The sequence below is a fragment of the Salmo salar genome, chromosome 19, assembly GCF_965601325.2.
Source record: "Salmo salar chromosome 19, fSalSal1, whole genome shotgun sequence".
Classification (NCBI taxonomy): domain Eukaryota; kingdom Metazoa; phylum Chordata; class Actinopteri; order Salmoniformes; family Salmonidae; genus Salmo; species Salmo salar.
The window spans coordinates 65,966,029-65,989,258 of NC_138309.1; the positions used below are offsets into that span (position 1 = coordinate 65,966,029).

Below are 23,230 nucleotides of genomic sequence, written 5' to 3' on the forward strand. Positions count from 1 at the left end.
GTATCAGATACTCAATGCATTGAGAAAGTCATATTTCACAATATTGTGACAGTAACTGCAATCAACAGAATATTCCAACTGAATTACAAATCATTAGTATGTGGCCAATTGGTCTTAACTTCTCACGCCACTATTCCTTGTATTCTGCTTTTGTATCAATACTGTCAAGTGCCAACTCTTCTAAACAGCTGCTAGACCAGTGCTCCATTGAATGTGAATGTCATTCATGCACCACACTGTTGAATGGAGCCCATACACTGGATGAGCTCAACGTCATAAAAGCTAACTCTATTCTTGTTTCACCCACTGTATTGGCCTTGGCGGTGTGCCCAGAAAACTACCCTAAGTGTTTTGTTTGACAGAGCGTATACTTGGGAGTCTTGGAGAGCCTGGGTTCTCCTCAAGCAAGGCAGAGACAAAATCTGCAAACAATGACTGCGAACGAGCAAGCAGGGGAAGTGTTCTTAAACACACCTGTGAAATCAAAGTTGAAGAAGCAAGATAAAACAGAACAAGAATGTGCTGTAGGCCTAGTTGTTTCATACTGTAGTAGTAAGATGTAACTTAAGGCAGCCATTTTGCCATAGGAGTGAATGTTTGAGTTCCAAATGGAATGAGGCATGAGCTTAGTTGACAAAATATTATTTTGGAATCAAGGCATTATCTGTCCATATAGCAGCTCCATGCAAACTGTGAAACAAGGTACAAGTAAGTGTAGTGTGTGTGTGTGAGAGTACTGTGCACAATGTGTGTGCAGGAGTTAGGCTGGTTTGTGCAGTAAATTGCTGTCAAGCACTTGTGTGTTATGTCATCATGATGCTGTAGTTATTGTAGTTAAAGGCATGCATCGCTTTGGGCTGGATGTGTCTATGTGTAGTTCATACATGCATCATCTATGAGCTGAATTACTCTCACCTCAATTAGCCACAAAATCCCAAGTTTGAAAGCAACTGTTTTATGGAAGCTGTGCTGTGCCATTTTACCTACATCTCCCCCACATAGGCCAGTCCCCTAGAAATTTGAGTTCTAGCCGATGAGATTCAGCCCCTCGCCATTTGAGTGACAGCTAGTAAGAATCACACACAGCAATGACGTGGTGCACATATCTGCAAATTGTTCTACTACTAAACTGCCTTTATCACCCTGCTATTACAATTCTTATTTTTACTCTGACTGTTGGTAGTTTTGTAGCTACACTGTGGATGTAATGGTATTTGAGGCAGACTCATTTTATCATGGGTAAAGTATATCTCTGACAGTACTAGCTATGTCACAACAGGCCTTACGGCCATATCATACCCAACCATCGGCTGGAGTTAAGCAAGAAGGGGAGAAGAATGTTGATGGGAGTCTTGATATGCCACATTGTGTTTGGGTAAAAAAAAAAGTTTTCGTAATGACCTAGTACATGCGCATACAAGGCCACGATTTCATAAAGACATGCTGCCCCAGAGAGAACATTCCAGCTCAAACAGCGGAACAGTTCCAAGCAGGGAGCAGCACTCGTTTTCTCTGACTTTGTTTCTCTGTTTTACCCATCCTTTTATTTTGACCATATAAATGGCATGGAGACTCCAAACAAGGTGACATTGACTCCATTGTTTGGCAGTTAAGTGGTAAGTGTCATCATCACTCAGCTGAACGTGTGACTGTGGTCCTGGGTGGTGTTGGGTTGCGTATGCAGGTATGTCTCACTCAACAAAGGGGGGAATGAAGAGGAGAAAGGATGAGGTTGGATGAGGGTGGCTAGAGAGCCCTATGTTGGATAAAGCTTGGTTTGGCACACCTGAAGTGCTCCGCTTAGATAAGGGGGTATTGCGTTTGTTTGTTTGTTTGTTGACAGCTCTCACTTTGCAGTGGGGTTGACTTGTTGCTCAAGCCATATTGCTATCGACACGGCTAACATTCCGGTCCCTGACAGACAATGTTTCAAAAAGTGTTGGTTTTTGTGAGGACACTAGATGAAGTAAACACCTCTCCTTTGGTGCAACGGCCTGAGATTAAACCCGTCTAACCTCATCCATTAATATCCTTCATTAACATTGTATGACACATATGGTTGCAACGGGTCGGGAACATTTCCATGGGAAGTTAAGCCCTGGAATTTGGGGAATTTTGCTTAAATTCATAAAAAAAAATGTTAGCTTATAAGTGAACCTTTTTTTGTGGAATACACAAGGCAATTCTAGGTCTTGTGGTATATTTTGGTTAAATTATCCCCAATTCAATGGAATTGCAACCCTCTGCATGCACAGTGCACTCTTCCATCACATGTACAGCTGATTCTCAAGATCTTGCACACTAATGAGATGCTGTTGAGCCCACACTACTACACTGTCTGAGCCAAGGACTACGTGCTTTCTGGTAAGTTTTGATTACAATATTGGGTGGGGTGAATATATTTTATATGACATGCATGATTTTTTTGTTAACTAGTAAATAGTAGTCTACAGCGAAGTGTGTTTTAAATCATTTACAACTTGATCATTTCTGCTAGTTAGTTTTTGCTACCATGTGGGTTTTAGCTTGCTTGAGCCTGCTAAATGAGTGTTATTTCACCTGTTTCCATACATGTTTCATTTTAAAACATTTATCTTACGAAGGAGTTGTTTAATCTAACTGCTTAAGTATTTATCTGTACATGGAATTAAATAGGCTTTTTTTTTTCAATTTTCTTTCTTCTGATCTTTTACAGGAAAATGCCACTATCTGATGTGTGGAGACATTTCACTGCAGCTAATGTAGAAGGAAAAGCTATGTACATTTGCAAATACTGTGCCAAATCATATGTGAAGAATGCAACAAAGATGCAGAATCATCTGGCCAGGTGCATAAAGTTCCCTCAGCTCTCACAACAAGCAATTTCTGACGAAGTCCCTCTACTTCTATTCGAGGTGAAAATGATGAATCAGACATCTTACACGGAACCCAAACCGGCTGTGCGCGTGCGCCATCGTGCATACATTTATTTTGTCCCCCCACGCCAAACGCGATGACGACATGCGGGTTAAAATATCAAAACAAACTCTGAACCAATTATATTAATTTGGGGACAGGTGGAAAAGCATTAAACATTTATGGCATTTTAGCTAGCTAGCTTGCACTTGCTAGCTAAGGTGTCCTGTTTAGCTAGCTTGCTGTTGCTAGCTAATTTGTCCAGGGATATAAACATTGAGTTGTTATTTTACCTGAAATGCACAAGGTCCTCTACTCCACCAATTAATCCACACATAAAACTCTCAGCCGAATCGTTTCCAGTTCTCTTCTCCTTACAGGCTTTTTCTTCTCTTGACTTTATATTGCGATTGGCAACTTTCATAAATTAGGTGCATTACCGCCACTGACCTCGTTCGTCTTTCAGTCACATATAACCAATGAGGAGATGGCATGTGGGTATCTGCGTCTATAAACCAATGAGGAGATGGGAGAGGCAGGACTTGCAGCGCGATCTGCGTCACAAATAGAACTGACTTATATTTTAACGCTTGGCAACGCAGACGCTCATTGGCTGCAAACATAAAGGCTGCTTGGTCTAACATGGAGGAGTCCTACCCTCACATCACACCCATTGAATGTGCTGATCATGCATTGAATCTGCTCCTCAAGGACGACATGGCACTGAAACAATGGATACACTTTACAAGAGGGCCAGGGAAATGGTTAGGTATGTGAAGGGTCATTAAGTTATAGCATCATTAAGTTATAGCATCAATCTACCTCACCAAGTAAAGTGAGAAGAATAAGAGCACCACATTGAAGCTGCCCAGCAACACCCGTTGGGGTAGTGTTGTCATGTTTGACAGTCTCCTGGAGGGGAAGGAGTCTCTCCAAGAAATGGCCATATCACAGTCTGCCGATATGGACAGCCCCATCAAGAGGATCCTCCTGGATGGTGTATTTCGAGAGAGAGTGGTAAGCAGCCTAAAATTCCTCAAACCTATAGCAGTAGCCATTGCACGGATTGAGGGAGACAATGCCATCCTGTCTGATGTTCAGACTCTGCTTGCAGATGTAAGAGAAGAAATCCGTACTGCCCTGCCCATTTTACTGTTGCTCCAAGCAGAGGAAACTGCAGTTCTGAAATACATGAAGTGGGACGACTTCTGCCTGAAGCCCATACATACCGCAGCATACATGTTGGACCCCAAGTATGCTGGCAAGAGCATCCTGTCTGGTGCAGAGATCAACATGGCCTATGGTGTCATCACTACCATGTCTCGCTACCTTGGCCTGGATGAGGGCAAGGTTCTTGGCAGTCTGGCGAAGTACACTTCCAAGCAAGGGCTTTGGGATGGAGATGAGATATGTTGGCATGACTGCCATATTGCATCAGCCACCTGGTGGAAGGGACTTTGTGGATCTGAGGCTCTTTCCCCTGTTGCCTCCATCTTCCTAAGCCCACTAACATCAGCCGCCTCAGAGTGCAATTGGTCCTTGTTTGGGAACACACACACCAAAGCACGCAACAGGCTGACCAATACAAGGGTTGAAAAATTGGTGGCCATCCAGGCAAGTTTGTGGCTTTTTGAGCCTGACAGCGAGCCATCCTCAACAAGGTTGAAAAGTGACAGTGAAGATGAGGCCTCAGAGTCTGATGTTCAAGAGGTGGACATTGAGGAGGTCCAGGGAGAAGACTTGGAAGCCTGAGAGGAAGACAACCAAAGCTTTACTTCCTAGACTATCATTTTACAGATGTATGTTAAACATTTTTTGGGAGATGCGATGGATCCTTGGGGATCATTCAATATTTTCTTTCTTTTGGTGTTCAGTGGAATCATCCCATGTGAAGAGTCAACTCATTTTATTAAAGTTCAATTTGTAACTAAATTGTTCTGTCTCCATATGATATGGTAAATATATCCAATGCAAAAACACATCAACATTTTAAATGGTATTAATATTAATTTGCATGTATTTCCATGAATTCAAATATATTTCCACAAAATGTTCACCTCTGAATATTCCCCAAAATGTACAACCCTAATGACACCTGACATAAACATTGGCTGGCTTTGGTCCATTGCCGTCAGGCTGAAGGGCCATTAGTGTACCTATGTTAATACAGAACATTTATTTGAAAGTCAGTGAAGTATTCCACTTAATGCAAGTATGATGTCAAGGATGAATAGCTAGTAACTATACAGAACAAAAATTTAAGTGCAACATGCAACAATTTCAAAGATTTTTCTGAGTTAAAGTTCATGTAAGGAACAGTTAATTGGAATAAATTCATTAGGCCCTAATGTATGGATTTCACGTAACTGGGCAGGGGCGCAGCCATGAGTGTGCCTGGGAGGATGTAGGCCTCATCTACTTGTGACCTAGGCCCACCCTCTGGGGAGCCAGGCCCAGTCAATCAGGCTTTGTTACAGACCGATATACTACTCAGTATCATCAACTGTCTGGGTCACGATCCCACAGGTGAAGAAGCTGAATGTGGAGGTCCTGGAGTGGTTACACGTGGTCTGCAGTTATGAGGCCGGTTGGACGTATTGCCAAATGCTCTAAAATGGCGTTGGAGGCGGCTTGTGGTAGAGAAATGAACATTAAATTCTCTGGCAACGGCTCTGGTGGACATTCCTGCAGTCAGCATGCCAATTGCACACTCCCTCAACTTGAGACATCTGTGGCGTTGTGACAACTGCACATTTAGTGTCCTTTTGTCCCCAGCTCAAGGTGCACAAGTGTAATGATCATGCTGTTTAATCAGCTTCTTGATATGCCACACCTGTCAGGTGGATGGATTATATTGGCCAAGGCAAAATGTTCACTAACAGGGATGTAATCAAATTGGTGGACAATATTTGAGACATAAGATTTTGTGCATATGAAACAATTCTGCGATCTTTTATTTCAGCTCATGAAACATGGACCAACACTTTACATGTTTCGTTTATATTTTTGTTCAATGCATTCAGGAAGTATTCAGACCTGTTGACGTTTTCCACATTTTGTTACAATACAGCCTTATTCTAAAATTGATTAAATTCCCCCCCCCCCCCCCCCCCCATAATGACAAAGTAAAAACAGGTTTTCAGAAATGTTTGCAAATGTATTCAATTAAAAAAACTGATCACATTTACTTAAGGATTCAGGCCCTTTACTCAGTACTTTGAAGCATCTTTGGCAGCGATTACAGCCTCAACTCTGCTTGGGTATGATGCTACAAGCTTGGCACGCATATATTTGGGGAGTTTCTCCAATTATTCTCTGCAGATCCTCTCAAGCTCTGTCTGGTTGAATGGAGAGCGTCGCTGCACAGCTATTTTCAGGTCTCTAGAGATGTTCGATGGGGTTCAAGTCCAGGCTTTGGCTGGGCTACTCAAGGACATTGAGACTTGTCACGAAGACCCCCCTGCTATGTCTTGGCTGTGTGCTTATGGTCGTCGTCATGTTGGAAGGCAAACCGTAGACTGGGGGGCGGAGGTCCTGAGTGCTCAGGAGAAAATGTGATATTTCCTTTAAAAAATATTTTTTTTATGAATTAGCAAATATTTTCTAAAGACCTGTTTTTGCTTTGTCATTATGGGTTATTGTGTGTAGATTGATGAGGAAAAAATTCATTGTATCCATTTTAGAATGATGCTGTAACGTAACAAAATGTGAAAGTCAAGGGGTCTGAGAACTTGCTGAGAACTTGTTATAAATGCATACTATATTGTACATGCAATACGTTAAGTTGTGGATGGCCACAGGAAGATCAGAATTTTTTTTAAATTCCGAACGGCATTTGTACTTGACTGTACAGTCCGAGAACAGTCGAAATCAATAACCCTGGTTAAGCCTGCATTTCTTGATAGTTCAGAAACAAGTGCACACTGGATATTCAATAGTCAGTAGGCACTTTGAGAACGTTTGAGAAATCATATGCAACTGGTCGTTAAAGATAATTTCCTGGATTGCGAGGGGCTTAAATGAGCCCAAAACCTAATTTTAAATGCCTTGATATGTTACATAGGAATACGTTGTATATTGTTCGACTGCAAATTTAAAAAAATAAAAAATTGTTTAACTGTGACCTTTTAAACAAATCTCCCGACTCATCCTTTTTCCTCAGCAGTCAACGGGGGGGGGGGAGAGAGAGAGAGAGAGAGAAAGGGACCATAATGGCAGGCAGTTTCACTCTGTAAATATTTACAGTGAGTGGAGGGGATGTGACAATATGAGCAATAGGAACTCCCAGGGGAAGGGTGCTTGGGTTAGCCAGGAGGCTAATCTCCTCTAAGACATATTTGTAAATCTCGCTAGTAGTTTGTGGACATTGTAAAGCGGCCACTCTCTCAAAAAGAAGATAAGCTAATTTGGCCTTTGATTTAGTTCTATATGAAGTGTGTGAATTCAGTAATTGATGACACAGTGACATTGAACATATGTTGACAATCAGTCCAACTATGATTTGAAGTGTATATATCTGGACAGCATTTCCGATACAACAAGCGACACTAAGACTAATGTGGCAGGGTCTGTGACTGCATATGGAGTCATAGTAAAAGCCTTGTTTGGGTCTCTGGATTGTTCTCTGTTGAAGTACTGCTGTCCATACATGACACTTGAAAAACATTGTAGTCGAACGGACAGAATGTCCACTTCATCTAATTGGCCTCTCATTCATACTTGGGTCATTATCTAGCCAATCATCATCATAAACTTTTCATAAGAGGGCACAAACTCTGACGTAGCTCTGGTGGCGATGCAAATGATATAGACCCTTTTATTTCCATTCAGGAAATCTCACATTACAAGAGAAACTCCTGTATCAGCCTACGTATGTTTCCAGTTTCTACATAGCCTACTTGCTAAATATGAACTATTTGATTTTGTTGTGTTTCAATGGGAATTAACTGTTAATCCCACATCTGGTAATTCCTTCCTTTAGCATGAAGTTGAGCTGTGGTTGATTTTTGTAGCATTTTGTTTTATAAAAGTCAACTGTTAGGCCTGGTCCCATAAAGGTTCAGTTTGGTTTTACTGTATCTCTGGGCCCTAACCCATCAACTGCAAAGTAGGCTATCAAGTAGAAAGTAGGCTAGCTGATTTTGTTGCGTTGTCTAGAAGGGTTAAAATCTGATGTACTGTATCTCTGGGATTTACTAACCCATCCCCCTCTGCCTGTACGGAAGACCCCCTAACCGCGACTCCTCGTTAGAATTCCAGCAGTCCAGATGGTGTCTGGTGGATGCCCCGAGACCCCATGAGTTGGATAGGCTGGATGAATCATTCCACCTCGCTGTGTCGTCCCCCCCCCCCTCACTATCCGCCTCTTTCATTCTTCCTTCTTTTCCTCTCTCTCCCTCTCTTTCTGGATGTCTTTGTCCACTACAGTAGGCCAGACTGAGGCTGATAAGTGACATTCGCCGATATCTAACCTGAGACGATGTTGCGTTGACTTAAGCTACGTTGACGGTTTCCACATAGAGAGCTTTTTAATGTTGTCTCTTTTTTTGATATCCTAGAGTAACCACCTTTCCAATGTAGTCTGTCAGTTTTTCCAAACTGCAATGCAGTTTCCCCCAGGGGTGCTCTTGGAAAACACTACCAGGAGACTGCTTATATAATTTTCATCAACAATATCACTGTGAGCCAAAGAAGCGCATTGTATATAATTTAATGTTTTTTTTTATTTTTATAGATTGACACTTTTTTTTTTTAAACATACTGGAGTAAGGAGTCAGTTTGTCAATTTTAGTGTTGAAGGCTACCAAGGATGTATATGTACAGTAGATGACTGACAGGGCTCTGTTTTGAAGCCACCACGCCTCCATCTTGGCACTCCTCCCACCGTTGTAAAAAAAGATATATTTTTGGAAGCTATAGAAATACGTTTTATTAATCATGTCTACATTTTGTTTTTGCCACATTTGTTATATTAGACACCTTAATGCATTTAAAAAAAATTATATTATGTGAGCTGAACTTAAATATATTAAAACATTTTCCTTAAAGTATACTTTTTTGCAAGTTCTAAAGTTACTGTCTCCACTACAACAAATTTAGTTAAATACATGTAATTTTGTCCTTTTAACGTTTAATTGAAATACTGTAGAATTCCTTTCATTATTATGGACTGCTCCTTCTGGGGAGTGCCAATATGGCTGACCGGTGGTCTCAATGCCTGTCGTTTGCCAGTACACAGCATCAGCAATCCAGGGTTTATATAAGTCATTGAAGGCTACCCAAGCCAAGGTAACCCAGTGCAAAAAAATGTTTGACAAAGGGTGTTTATTTGATGAAGGGTGCGGACGTGTGGTAGTAAGATACTACATTGCTCTCATAAAGACTTCCTGTGTGTCTACTCTGGCTGCAGTAGCCCTTTGAGAGCAGTCCAGCTGGGCACGCCACGCATGGTATGAGTTTGTCTGAGCGCCGGTTACGGGGAATTCCCGATCTGCCAGTCTGATAATGGACACAAAAACACACCACCCTTCCTCTCTGATAATACAGTGCCTTCAGAAAGTATTCACAACCCTGGACTTTTTCCACATTTTGTTGTGTTACAGCCTTAATTTAAAATGTATTAAATTTCGATTTTGTCACTGGCCTACACCCAATACCCCATAATGCCAAAGTGGAATTATGTTTTTAGAAATTTTTACAAAAAAAAAAATAACCCCTATGTTATGGTAAATGAGTTCAGGATTAAAAATGTGCCTAACAAGTAACATAAGTTGCACTACTGTTTAACATGATTTGAATGACTACCTCATCTCTGTACTCCACAATTATCTGTAAGGCCCCTCAGTTGAGCAGTGAATTTCAAACACAGATTCAACCACAAAGACCAGGGAGGTTTTCAAATGCCTCTCAAAGTAGGGCCCCTATTGGTAAAGCAGACATTCAATATCCGTTGGAGCATGGTGAAGTTATTAATTACACTTTGGTTGGTGTATCAATAGACCCAGTCACTACAACAATACAGGTGTCCTTCCTAACTCCGTTGCCGGAGAGAAACCCCTCAGGGATTTCACCATAAGGCCAGTGGTGAATTTAAAACAAGTTTAATTGCTATAATAGGGGAGAACTGAGGATTGGATCAGCAACATTGTAGTTACTCCACAATACTAACTTAAATGACAGAGTGAAAAGAAGGAAGCTTGTACAGAATAAAATAATTCCATAAGCACAGACAAAATTCTAGAGGAAAACCTGGTTGTCTGCTTTCCACTAGACACTTGGAGATGTCACCTTTCAGCAGGACAATAACCTAAAACCAAGGCCAAATCTACACGAGTTGGTTACCAAGAAGACCGTGAGGGGTCCTGATTGGCTGAGTTACAGTTTTGACTTAAAGACCTGAAAATGGCTGTCTAGCAATGATCAACAACCAATTTGACAGAGCTTGAAGGATTTTGAAAAGAATAATGGGAAATTGTTGCACAATCCAGGTTTAGAAAGCTCTTAGAGACTTACCCAGAAAGACTCACAGCTGTAATTGCTCCCAAAGGTGCTTCTCCAAAGTATTGACTCAGTGGTGTGAATACTTTTGTAAATTAGATTTCTGTATTTCATTTTCAATAAATTTGCAAACATTTTTGTCATTATGGGCTATTGTGTGTAGATGGGTGAGTAAAAATATATATTTCAATACATTTTGAATGCAGGTTGTAACACAAAGTGTAATAAGTCAAGGGGTATGAATTCTTTCTGAAGGCGCTGTAGGCCAGCAGGACGACTGTGTGTCGTAATGCACTGTATTGCGTACTTCTGTGTGGTACTTTGTACCCTTGTCTACAGCACAGTGTCTATGTGCAGATACAGGTCCACATCTTTTTGTGTTTTCAATTCATTTCCTTCACGTTTGACTAAGGCAAACAGAAAGCCGGAAGACTGGGACAAAGGGGATCACTAAGAAACCAGAGCACAAATGGAGGAATAGAATTTAACAGTGCTTTCCCATTGGGTGTGTTATGTGTAAACCACATTACCACAGTGTGTATTTGGGAAACAATAGCCATTGTCTCTCTAAGGCACTCCTGAGGAAATAAAGGAAGCAACCCACTTTTTCAGCGTAGCTACAAGCTTTCACTGTATCAGTAAATAAAACAGAACCCAGTCAGTTTAAATATACATAACTTTACAGTTATAAAGGCAAAATGAAGATGAGGGGCATGACTAGGCTTGGTTGTTATGTCAACAGCAGACAGTGGGTGGCTGGTTACAGTCAGTGGGACTGTGTGGGTTAAAGGGATCTGGCTGGGGAGTAGTGTGTCTGTGTCTGTGTTTGACGGATTTGCTCCAGACCTTGTTTTTACCCCATCCTGCGCTCCCCTTTCAACCTACTCACCCCGGTATCACCAGACAAGGGCCTCTTGGCACCCTGGTGACTCATGCCCCACAAAACAGAAAATCTGCCCCCCCCCCCTTCCCCAAACCCCCTTCCCCTCTCTATTCCCACCAACTAAAGCACAAGGAAGGGATGAGTCACATCAATAAAGGGGCCTGCCATGCAAAACCCGCCCAAGCTGTCAGCGTTCCCTTTAAAGCTCTTTATTAGCAGAATAACGTCTTGGAGGAGTGGATGCTAGTGTTAAAAGTCTCTGCAATTGTAATTAAGCCCTCGTTTTGCCGATGATGGCACTCTGGGCCCTTAAACTGCCATACGATCAGCCTCTATGGCTTTGTAATGGGAAACACATTGGTTTTCCAGTATGCGGTCTATTACGGTATGGGGTAGAAATGCATGGCACCATGGCCCCGCCCCTATGGCGTTTTTCGCCTGTGGTTGGTTAAATAGTTTTGGCCTAAGCTGCTGCTTAGCACATGTAGATGTCAGATAGCGTTATTGGATTACGGGCTGATGACCCATACTGAGCTTCGTCTCCTCTCGCTGCCTGGTCACATGACCCGTCTGGAATCGCACACTGCTAGAAACGGGACAGGAAACTCACACACTTTTGCTGCTGTCCGGAGATGTGCGTCTGCCGGTCTTAGCTTGACACCTTTTTCTTAAAAACATTATTTTCAACTAGAGGCATAGTGTAGCCTACAGGAAAAGGTAAGGCTGTATTTTTCATAAGATACTGTAATATCTCAGTGGCATACCCTATATCTCGCACTCATTTTATTCTCCTCTCCGTGGGTGCTTGCACTTGATGGCAAATCGCTTTGACTTGCCACGGGTTAGACTTTTATAACGGAGACTACTGGCCTTGCCTGTTTGCTTGCTGTCTTCAGAAGCTGAACACTGGCACCTGGTTTTCTCACTGTGGACAAAAGTTTCCACCCTCCTCCCTCAGGAAGAATGTGAATGTCAGGAGCTGGCAATTTGTTTAACTGGCTCTTCCCAGGGTGCAAAGGGAAGGAAGCTGATGCTTGAATGTCTCTATGGGGTCGTTCCACTTCAAAAGGCACAAGAAAGACATTTTCGATACCCACCATCTCCGATTGTTCTGAAATCGTTTCTGTAGTTGGTAACAATTAACATTCCTGAAACATTATTTTGTTGAAATATTTGAACTCTGAAATTAAGTTAACCTCCTTTTTATTTTCTCTTTTTTTTTTTCATACCCAAAACTAACTGCTATTCATGTGTAATTACATGACTCTAACATGCCAAAACTTGGTATATTTGGAAAGAAGACATCTGGGAGATTGAGGAAATAATAATCAGAAGATAGATAGAAGTTACATAGTTCAGAATACACAAGACCAAGCACACACAAAATACAATTTTTTATTTATTTTGAAAGTCATCTTTCTTTGACAAAATATAAGTGAATTATTGATGCCCAGACCTGGAAACGCATCAGATGGCTTCCACAACATGCGAACGATATCAGAAAAATGGAATTGATAGACCTAACAACTAGAAATGGGCAGATGTTTTAGTAAGTTGTCAGGTGTGGTTAAGGGACGTTTCCAAGTGTCCCTAAACCTATCCAAAGTGGCATATGTCTGAAAATTAGATCATTCCAGTGCTATTACATATTTTCAATCCCTAAATGCGATTTGTTCAGTATAAAGACACAACTTTTATCAGCCTCACTCAAACATTGGTGTTATGGAGTATCCAGGGTACATTCAAGTGTCCTTTCAACCTCTCCAAAGTTTCCGAATGTGGTAATTTTTGCACAGTGTATGTGCCTAAAAGTTATTGTTAACTATAAAACTACATTTCTTGTGGTGGTGTCGGGGGACATACAGGGGGATATCCAAGTGTTTTCTCAACCTCTTCAAAGTGCCTGAACGTTTAGCCAAGGCATATCCAATGTATTGGTCCCACATACAAATGAACTGTTTACAAAAAACAATATTAAAGCAACAGATAAACATAAAGATATATAAACATTTCTTGTCATACACAAACTTGTTTACACACGTCCTTCACTAAAAAGGTGCAAAAATAGAAATAAACGGGAACTATTTACCGATGGTGTTCGTTTTACATCCCAGTTGTAGATGATTAGATTTCACTTTCACTGTAGCTTGTGCATGTCGTGATAGTCTTTGAAGCAAACTGGCATTTCGGACAGAAGATCTGGCATTTAACCCCCCCCCCCCCCCCCACCTGTGTTTTGTGCAGTGCTTCCAGTTGTTCCTTTTGGCATGTGTGTTGGATAGTGGCACTCACCTTGAGTGGGGGGAATTGTAATGGTTGTGAGTTTGCTTTGAGCCCCCAATTCAACCATTTCCAAAACCAGCTGCTCTCGGAAGGCCAACCTTTTTGCTTTGGCCATCTGCTTGTGGAGAATGAAAACATTTACTGTAGCATTGTCTACAAAGTGGTTAAAAAAAGTATTCTACCACTTCCTGGTCTTGTGGAGGCTACTACCAGGTCGACACCCCCCGTGCTGCCATTGTAGTCCTTCACAGGAATGGGGACATTCTTCCTTTTTCACCCTCCTTGAGACATGGTTGTTGAATGCCATATGCTGCATGGTTACTTCCCTAGTGTCCTCCCATTTCATAAAAAGCAGCTTGTTAGTCCTGATCCAATGTATGGTCCCCCTCTCCGCTGTCTTTGTCATGACCTTTACCTTGGTCTTGAGGAAACAGATTTTGTTAGGGGCTTGTGGCACCATTTGTCCTATTTTCTTTTTCAAGAGGTCTATGAAGAGTGGATGTAGAACCATCAGATGGGATGATTGACATAGCAGTGGGGGGGGTGAAGACCTTGACCGGCGGGGGCGCATGCTGGGGAGGGGTGGCTCCCAAATGTCATCATCCAAATCCTCTGCATCCTCTAAAGGGATATATTGTTGTAAGACACGCGGAATTACAGTTGACTAAATTTACAAAACGACATTACTGTAAAGTAAAAACACCAAGTCTAAACTTTGTCTGTACAGTGACTCACTCCTAGTTGAAACAGTAACACAATGTAGTAAACAATGTCCATGAGAGTTTAGTGGCCTCTCCAAAGTTACAAGGATGAAACTGAGAACAGCAAACAGTGAACTAATATGAAACAAAGACAATAACTCCTTTGGAATTATATAACATTGAAATTACTTGTTGCATAGGCCTATGTAAACTAAATCCAAAGCACAAAAAGCAGACAACTTGTAAAAAACTAAATACATATAGTAAATTCATGAAAGTAATTGACTTACAGATCTAAAAAGTGGTTCCAATCCTTCTAGAAGGCAATCTTCGTCGGCCGAGGCACAACACTCATTGTCCAAATCGTTCCCCTCATCCGAGTCCGACCAGTATTTTTATTCAATGGTTCGATGTCGGTATACTTATTCATAGCTGCTGCCTTTTTAGCTTCCTGTTCGTTATTCTTAGTTTTTAACTTTTTCTCCCCCATAAGAAGCCATCTTTTATGCTAAAGCGATGAAATTAAAGCTATGAAATCTGTTTACGATGTAATGTAGCGTGCTCGGTGCATCTCGTCTCTGATCCAGGTAGCAATAGTTTGCATTACAGGTTCTAGACGTTGTTTTGTCCCACTCAGGCCATAGTAGCGAAGCAATTACAATTTAGCAGATTAACACTGGAGTGATAAATGAGCAGATGATGATGTGCAAGTAGAGATACTGGTGTGCAAAAGAGCAGAAAAAAGTTAATAAAAACAATATGGGGATGAGGTAGGTAGATTGAATGGGCTATTTACAGATGGGCTATGTACAGCTGCAGAGATCAGTTACCTGCTCAGATAGCTGATGTTTAAAGTTAGATAGAAATATAAGTCTCTAACTTCAGTGATTTTTGCAATTCGTTCCAGTCATTGGCAGCAGAAAACTGGAAGGAAAGGCGGCCAAAGGAGATGTTGGCTTTGGGGATGACCAGTGAGCTATACCTGCTGGAGCGCGTGCTATGGGTGGGTGTTGTTATCGTGACCAGTGAGCTGAGATAAGGTGGAGCTTTACCTAGCAAAGACTTATAGATGACCTGGAACCAGTGGGTCTGGCGACGAATATGTAGCGAGGGCCAGCCGACGAGAGCATACAGGTCGCAGTGGTGGGTGTTATATGGGGCTTTGGTGACAAAATGGATGGCACTGTGATAGACTGCATCCAATTTGCTGAGTAGAGTTTTGGAGGCTATTTTGTAAATGACATCGCTGAAGTCGAGGATAGTCAGTTTTACGAGGGTATGTTTGGCGGCGTGAGTGAAGGAGGCTTTGTTGCGAAATAGGAAGCCGAGTCTAGATTTAATTTTGTATTGGAGATGTTTAATATGAGTCTGGACGGAGAGTTTACAGTCTAGCCAGACACCTAGGTATTTGTAGTTGTCCACATATTCTAGGTCAGAGTAGTGATGCTAGTTGGGCGGGTGCGGGCAGCAAACGGTTGAAAAGCATGCATTTAGTTTTACTAGCGTTTAAGAGCAGTTGGAGGCCACGGTAGGAGTGTTGTATGGTATTGAAGCTCATTTGGAGGTTTAACCTCTCTGGGCTAGGCGGGACGAATTCGTCCCACCTACGTAACAGCCACTGGCAGCCTGTGGCGCGATTTTCAAAACCTTAAAAATCCTATTACTTCAATTTCTCAAACATATGACTATTTTACAGCTATTTAAAGACAAGACTCTCGTTAATCTAACCACACTGTCCGATTTCAAAAAGGCTTTACAACGAAAGCAAAACATTAGATTATGTCAGCAGAGTACCAAGCCAGAAATAATCAGACACCCATTTTTCAAGCCAGCATATAATGTCACCAAAACCCAGAAGACAGCTAAATGCAGCACTCACCTTTGATGATCTTCATCAGATGACAACCCTAGGACATTATGTTATACAATACATGCATGTTTTATTCAATCAAGTTCATATTTATATCAAAAACCAGCTTTTTACATTAGCATGTGACATTCAGAACTAGCATACCCCCCGCAAACTTCCGGGGAATTCGCTAACATTTTACTAAATTACTCACGATAAACGTTCACAAAAAGCATAACAATTATTTTAAGAATTATAGATACAGACCTCCTCTATGCACTCGATATGTCCGATTTTAAAATAGCTTTTTGGTGAAAGCACATTTTGCAATATTCTAAGTACATAGCCCAGGCATCACGGGCTCGCTATTTAGACACCCGGCAAGTTTAGCACTCACCATAATCATATTTACTATTATAAAAGTTTGATTACCTTTTGTTGTCTTCGTCAGAATGCACACCCAGGACTGCTACTTCAATAACAAATGTTGGTTTGGTCCAAAATAATCCATCGTTATATCCAAATAGCGGCGTTTTGTTCGTGCGTTCCAGACACTATCCGAAATAGTAAAGAAGTGTCGCGCGCATGGCGCAATTCGTGACAATAAAATTCTAAATATTCCATTACCGTACTTATCGTAGAAAAGCGATAATATTCCGACAGGGAATCTCCTTTTCGGCAAACAGAGGAAAAAATCCCAAAGGCGGGGGCGGTCGGGTCACGCGCCTAAGCCCAGTGTCCCTTGATCGGCCACTTGAGAAAGGCGATAATGTGTTTAAGCCTGGGGCTGGAATGACGACATTCTGTTTTTTCCCGGGCTCTGAGCGCCTATGGACGACGTAGGAAGTGTCACGTTAGAGCAGAGCTCCTTAGTAAAAGATAGAGATGGAAAAGAAGTTCAAGAAATGGTCAGACAGGCCACTTCCTGTAAAGGAATCTCTCAGGTTTTGACCTGCCATTTGAGTTCTGTTATACTCACAGACACCATTCAAACAGTTTTAGAAAATTTAGGGTGTTTTCTATCCATAGAACCAGGCGAGGCAGTCATTTGAGAAACCAAGGCTGTTGAGTCTGCCGATAAGAATATGGTGATTGACAGAGTCGAAGGCCTTGGCCAAGTCGATGGACATTCGATGTTGCCACTAAGTCATACATCATCAAATAACATGGCAATAGGCTAGATGTGTTCCTACCAACGTAAGGATTAATGTAAACCCCCCCCCCCCCCCCCCCCCCAACATTTTAACTCTCGGGGCTGGTGATTAATAACAGTAGGTCACAGGCAGACAAATAAGACATCCTCATGATCTGTGGAGGCCTGGCTTTTGGTGTGTATCGACATTTTCCCCGTTTATTTTGTTAGTGCTTCACAACGCTAATCTTAATGTAGGTAGCAGCCATCTTGAAATGAGGTCATCGGCTCTGCCTGCCCTTATACATTTGTATGCCAATGTGGTAGTAAGTCACACCAAAGATTTTAAGTCACAGATCAATAGCCAAGATACTCAGCTTCCCGCAAACACCCAGCTTTTGCAGATAGGGGCTACCCTTCTCATACCAGACTGAATTGAATACGGTCCCCAAATATGATTGCACCCAATTTGACCTTTCTAATTTATAGGATTCAGATAATATTCAAGAAATATAGTATACAACATTCGATTTGGACTAAACTTCTTCCTACCAATGAGTAAGACATTAGGAATCTAATAACATGGTAATCCCACATACTTCCCTCACCCTATGCCAATCCCACCTCAACAACCAGTATACAGTATCAGTTCTCTTTCTGACAAGTAGTAGGAATATGCAGTTTGGAGTATTGCTTCGTCATACTATGCAGTGTTCCCCTGTTTAGAGAAATGTGTCATTGAAGCCACATACATCATTTACCATAAATTAGTCTGAATGTACCAGATGCCGCTGTTACTGTTGTTCTCACCTAGATCAAATTACATTTCAACAAAATGTTTCGGGAAAGCCAATCTTATCTGTTTTTAACCACTGAAATGATTGTGGGTGTCATGGCTTGGCATGCTGAAATTACATGGAATGAATATGGCTCAAGACATGATTGGACACTATTAGGCCATAACTATTGAGCTTCAAAGCTCTTCCTCAATTTTATAACTGCAAAGCATTTTCACTCAACAGATATTCCAGACTTTCCAAAGCATTGGGCTTTGCATCTGTTTCAAACAAAAGTGTTTACGTGCATGTTAGTGCATCGCTTCACTTTAAACCAATTAATTGTCAATTGAGTGTTTGTGTTATGAACTACACTTGGTCATTAGCCTAACATGGTAATTGAGTGTCTTGTTAAAAAGGTATTACCAGACACTTACAGTGAGTCAGCATTTAGGGCCAGTGTTCATTACATTGGTGCTGCGACTCCTGTCATTTAGAGACTGATGTCTTGCAGTAGCTGTGGTTTCTGTGGTATATTTTAAAGGGGTAGTGCAACTAACTGATAATCATTTGATAGATGAACTGACAAGAGCTTGTGTACAACCAGAATTGTGCCTTTTTGAATAGATACCCCAGTTTTGACATTCCTTTTAACTAATTCCAAGAGTGTTACTGTCACATGCATACTGTCAGAAATGCATACAGCCAAAGCAGTTTTTTCCCTTGCTCCCAAATTGATCCAAGGGTGGTGGCTGCATTCCTGCCCCATGTTCTTGTGTGGACATGCGAGTTCCTAAAGAATCTGAAGACTAATGGACTACAGGTCAGTGGTTTGGCCCCTGAGGCAGCTTATATGCCTGGGCCTTGTCCCAGACTATAAAGAATGAACACATGAACTTGTTCATAAATGCAGCTAAACTCCAAGGTCCTATGTGTGGTATGTTTTTCCAAAGATGGCCCGTTCTTCATACGTTTAGATATTGACACCAGTGAGCTGTGACGAATGAAGATGAGGTTCAAAAGGTGGACTAGGAAATGGGATCCTGTCGTGTTGTGACCCCCCTCCCTTCTACGGTTCTTGTTGTTGTATGAAATGGTGCTGTTGCATGAGTAGCTGGTGAGAAATTTCTTACAACACTCAGCTGTTGTAATCCGTAAATCAGCTGTGATTATCATGAAGAGCATAGTTGCTAAATCATCGCCGCTGATAAATCATAGCTGCCCCCCTCCAAAAAAGTGGGAGAATCTGAAATTCCAAAAATGTCATGGCATGAGGCCCCTATTTCGTTAAAATGTTTGAGTCACTGAGATAGAATAAGGCATAAGCCATAGCAAAATGTGTATAATTGCAGGAAATTTGCTTTAAAACTGGAAATTCTCTCTGCCCCATGGCAAAATGTGTAGAATTGCAGGAAACCAGCTTTAAAACAACCAAATGTCTCCAGCAAAGAGGAGAGCCTCTAAAACCGCACCATTGGCCACAACCAACCCCCCCCCCCCCCTCCCTCCTTTGCACGCTGCTATGGTCCTTAACCTCGAAGACCAGTCACTAAAGTAGCCTGATCCTGTCCCTTTTTCCCCCACCCCCTCACACACACACTCATGTCGACAGTCCCACTGTCACCTGCACCTATTAATGTACACGGTGAACTATGAATTCTGTATCTGCTTTGTAAACTTTCAAACCAGGGAAGGGTGCATTGACAGCAGTGGTGGAAAAAGTACCCAATTGTCATACTTGAGTAAAAGTAAAGATACCTTAATATAAAATGACTCAAGTAAAAGTGAGTCACCCAGTAAAATCCTACTTGAGTAAAAGTCTAAAAGTATTTGGCTTTAAATGTACTTAAGTATCAAAAGTAAATGTTATTGCTAAAATGTACTTAAGTATCAAAAGTATAATTCATTTAAAATTCCTTATAATAAGCAAACCAGGCGGCACCATTTTCTTGTTTTTTTAATTTATTTACGGATAGTTAGGGGCATGCTCCAACATTCAGACATCATTTCCAGACGAAGCATGTGTTTGGTGAGTCCGCCAGATCAGAGGCAGTTGGGATGACCAGGGATGTTCTATTGATAAGTGTGGGAATTAGACCATTTTCCTGTCCTGCTAAGCATTCAAAATGTATCGAGTACTTTTGGGTGTCAGGGAAAAAGTATGGAGTAAAAAGTACTTTAAAATATATATATTTTTTAAGGAATGTAGTAAAGTAAAAGTTGTCAAATATAAATAGTAAAGTACAGATATATAAAAAAACTACTTAAGTAGTACTTTCAAGTATTTTTACTTAAGTACTTTACACCACTGATTGACAGCACTTTATTTGAACCTCATGTACGTTCAAGTTTTGATCACGCGGACTGGAATATGTTCAGATCAGCCTCAGAGGACAATATTGACCTATACACTGACTCGGTGAGTGCGTTTTATAAATTAGTGCATTGGAGACGTCGTACCCACTGTGACCATTAAAACCTACCCTAACCAGAAACCGTGGATGGAAGGTTGGCATTCACGTAAAACTGAAAGCGTGAACCACCTAGAAAGAGGTTTGGAGATATGGCTGAAAGAGGTTTGGAGATATGGCTGTATATAAACAGTGTAGTTATTCGCTCCGCAAGGCAATAAAACAAGTGAAATGCCGGTATAGGGACAAGGTGGAGTCGCAATTCAACGGCTCATACATGAGACGTATGTGGCAGGGTCTACAGGAAATCACGGCCTACAAAAACAAAAACGTCACGAATACCGACGTCACGCTTCCAGACAAACTAAACACCTTCTTTGCTCGCTTTGAGGATAATACAGTGCCACCGTCGCTGATCGCTAACAAAGACTGCGCCCCCCCCTCAACCGCAAGGCTCTCCAGAGGGTGGTGCGGTCTGCACAACGCATCACCGGGGGCAAACTACCTGCTCTCCATGACACCTACAGCCCCTGTTGTCACAGGAAGGCCAAAAAGATCATCAATGACAACAGCTAGCCGAGCCACTGCCTGTTCACACCGCTACCATCCAGAAGGTGAGGTCAGTACAGGTGCATCAAAGCTGGGACCAAGAGATTGAAAAACAGCTTCCATCTCAAGGCCATCGGACTGTTAAATAGCCATCACTAACTCAGTGAGGCTGCTGCCTACACTGAGACCCAATCACTGGACACTTTAATAAATGGATCACTAGTCACTTTAAACAATGCCACTTTAAATAATGCCACTTTAGTAATGTTTACATATCTTACATTACTCATATCACGTGTATATATACTGTGTTTTATACCATCTACTGCACCTTGCCTATGCCGCTTGGCCATCGCTCATCCATATACTTATATGTACATATTCTCATTCACCCCTTTAGATTTGTGTGTATTAGGTAGTTGTTGGGGAATTGTTAGATTACTTGTTAGATATTACTGCACTGTTGGAACTAGAAGCACAAGCATTTCGCTACACTCGCGTTAACATCTGCTAACCATGTGTATGTGACCAATAACATTTGATTTGAACTGTATTTTCAATGGCTGATTTTAAAGCCTATTTAGAGCACAGGCTATTGAGTTCTCAACTCCATGTTGTTTCCCTATGTGAATCATCCGACCTGTTGGATTTGTTACAGGTCAAGAAGATAAGGCGACCGTAGATAAATGTTAGGATGGGATGTCATCGTAAAAGATCATGGGGAAAGTCTCTTCCCTCAGAGTCAAGGTTCTTTAATCCACTGGGCTGGAGTAGTATCTACCCTCATGTGGCATACGGGCTCCATAAGTGGATGGACTCTTTAAAAAAAAATGTTTTATTGAATGTTTAAAATGTACAATATAGTTGCAGTGAAGCAACTCAACAACTACATCACATTAGTCATCTAACAGACTCCCATCCAGAGCGACGCACAGAAGCAACCAGGATCAACGCCCTGCTCAAGGGCATGTCGACAGATCTCCCACAAGGTCAAAAAGGTGGACTCTTATAACTGCTGAGATTTGCATGTGATGGGCAAGGCTGCATGCTAGTGGTCTGTAACTCGGGAAAGAAAAAAAGAAAACATCATGATCATGGATTGAAGTTTGTATGTGAGGGGAAATCTGCCATTTGAACCCATTAAAAACCAGTGCCCCCTCTTTACCCAACACCCCCAAGACCGAGGGTTTTGGAGAGTTGCCTAGCTTATGGTGAATATAATGCTGCCATTTAATTGTGCTTTTATGAAAGAGGATATGATTCACAGTCAGGAAGTGACATACTTGGACATTGTTGAGACAGAGGTTCCTCTCAAGGCCCACAACCTCTCCCCTGCGGCAAGGACATGTCAGAGCTCACTCATGCTGTCAAACACTGGATGTGGACTTTGTTTACATGGCATGGTAGAGCCATATTTACACATCCAATCTGGACAAGCCTAAATGATAGAGTGATTGACTGGTATTGTTTAGAATAAAAATAAATAGTAATACAGTAATACTATCTTCTTTTGCAATACATAGAAATGCCATGTTTTGGGGTTTTATCTCTTCGGACACATTGACTGTTGTCACTCAACAAAACCACAAAACAAAGATATGTGGTTTGAACAGCCATTACTTCATTGAAATAGATGAGGTCTGTTCTATTGTGAGTTTTTCTTCTTTAATCAGCCTAACATCTGTTATTTTACAGGGACATTACTAGTGTCTCTCAGACACTGGCTTATTGAGAGAGCTTCTCTGTGCCTTTAGCTTTGCATGTTCCCACATGCTCTCCAGCCATGGTGCAACTTATTTTTTCAAATACCATAAGGTAAAGGGTAATAAAAAAAAATTAAAAAATGTTTTACATGTCTTTGGGTGAGTTCACTGTTCCCTAATAGGGGTGATAATATCTTCAGTATGACTCACGACTTTGATTTTCTTCTCCTTGTTCGGTTGAAATAACGAAGTCGGCTTCCAAACAAAGCAGGCTCTTTGTTTTCGATCTGCATGATCAAGCTTTAGTGTGTTATTCAAAACTCCTTTTATAGGTAGTGAGAGAGTAATACAGAGTGGACTCTGGGATGACTTTGTGAATTACGTCAGTGTATTCAGAGGCCCGAAATCAACATTGAAACCTCAAGGGAAATGTTGCCTTCATTAGGAGATTTATAAGCCTATGTTTGGGATTGATATTGGGTGAGTTAGAAACCAATGGCCGCATTAGTTTTCGATGCCCGGAGACTATCTACTCAACTCAGGTCAGGGAG

General features: G+C 41.5%; 1 protein-coding gene across 5 annotated transcripts in view; it reads left to right on the forward strand.

Moving 5' to 3' along the window:
* Positions 1-23,230, forward strand: part of svild (supervillin d) — a 116,377-nt gene that overhangs the window by 5,754 nt on the left and 87,393 nt on the right. Inside the window, exon 1 of one of the 5 annotated variants that reach the window (XM_045702581.2) lies at positions 1,470-1,616. The exons of 3 other annotated variants lie outside the window; for them this stretch is intronic. The gene's annotated coding sequence lies outside the window, so the exon portion shown is untranslated. Of the gene's footprint in view, positions 1-1,469; positions 1,617-11,807; positions 11,993-23,230 lie in introns of those variants that run through there. One more of the 5 variants, XM_014158665.3, reaches the window with a different exon arrangement.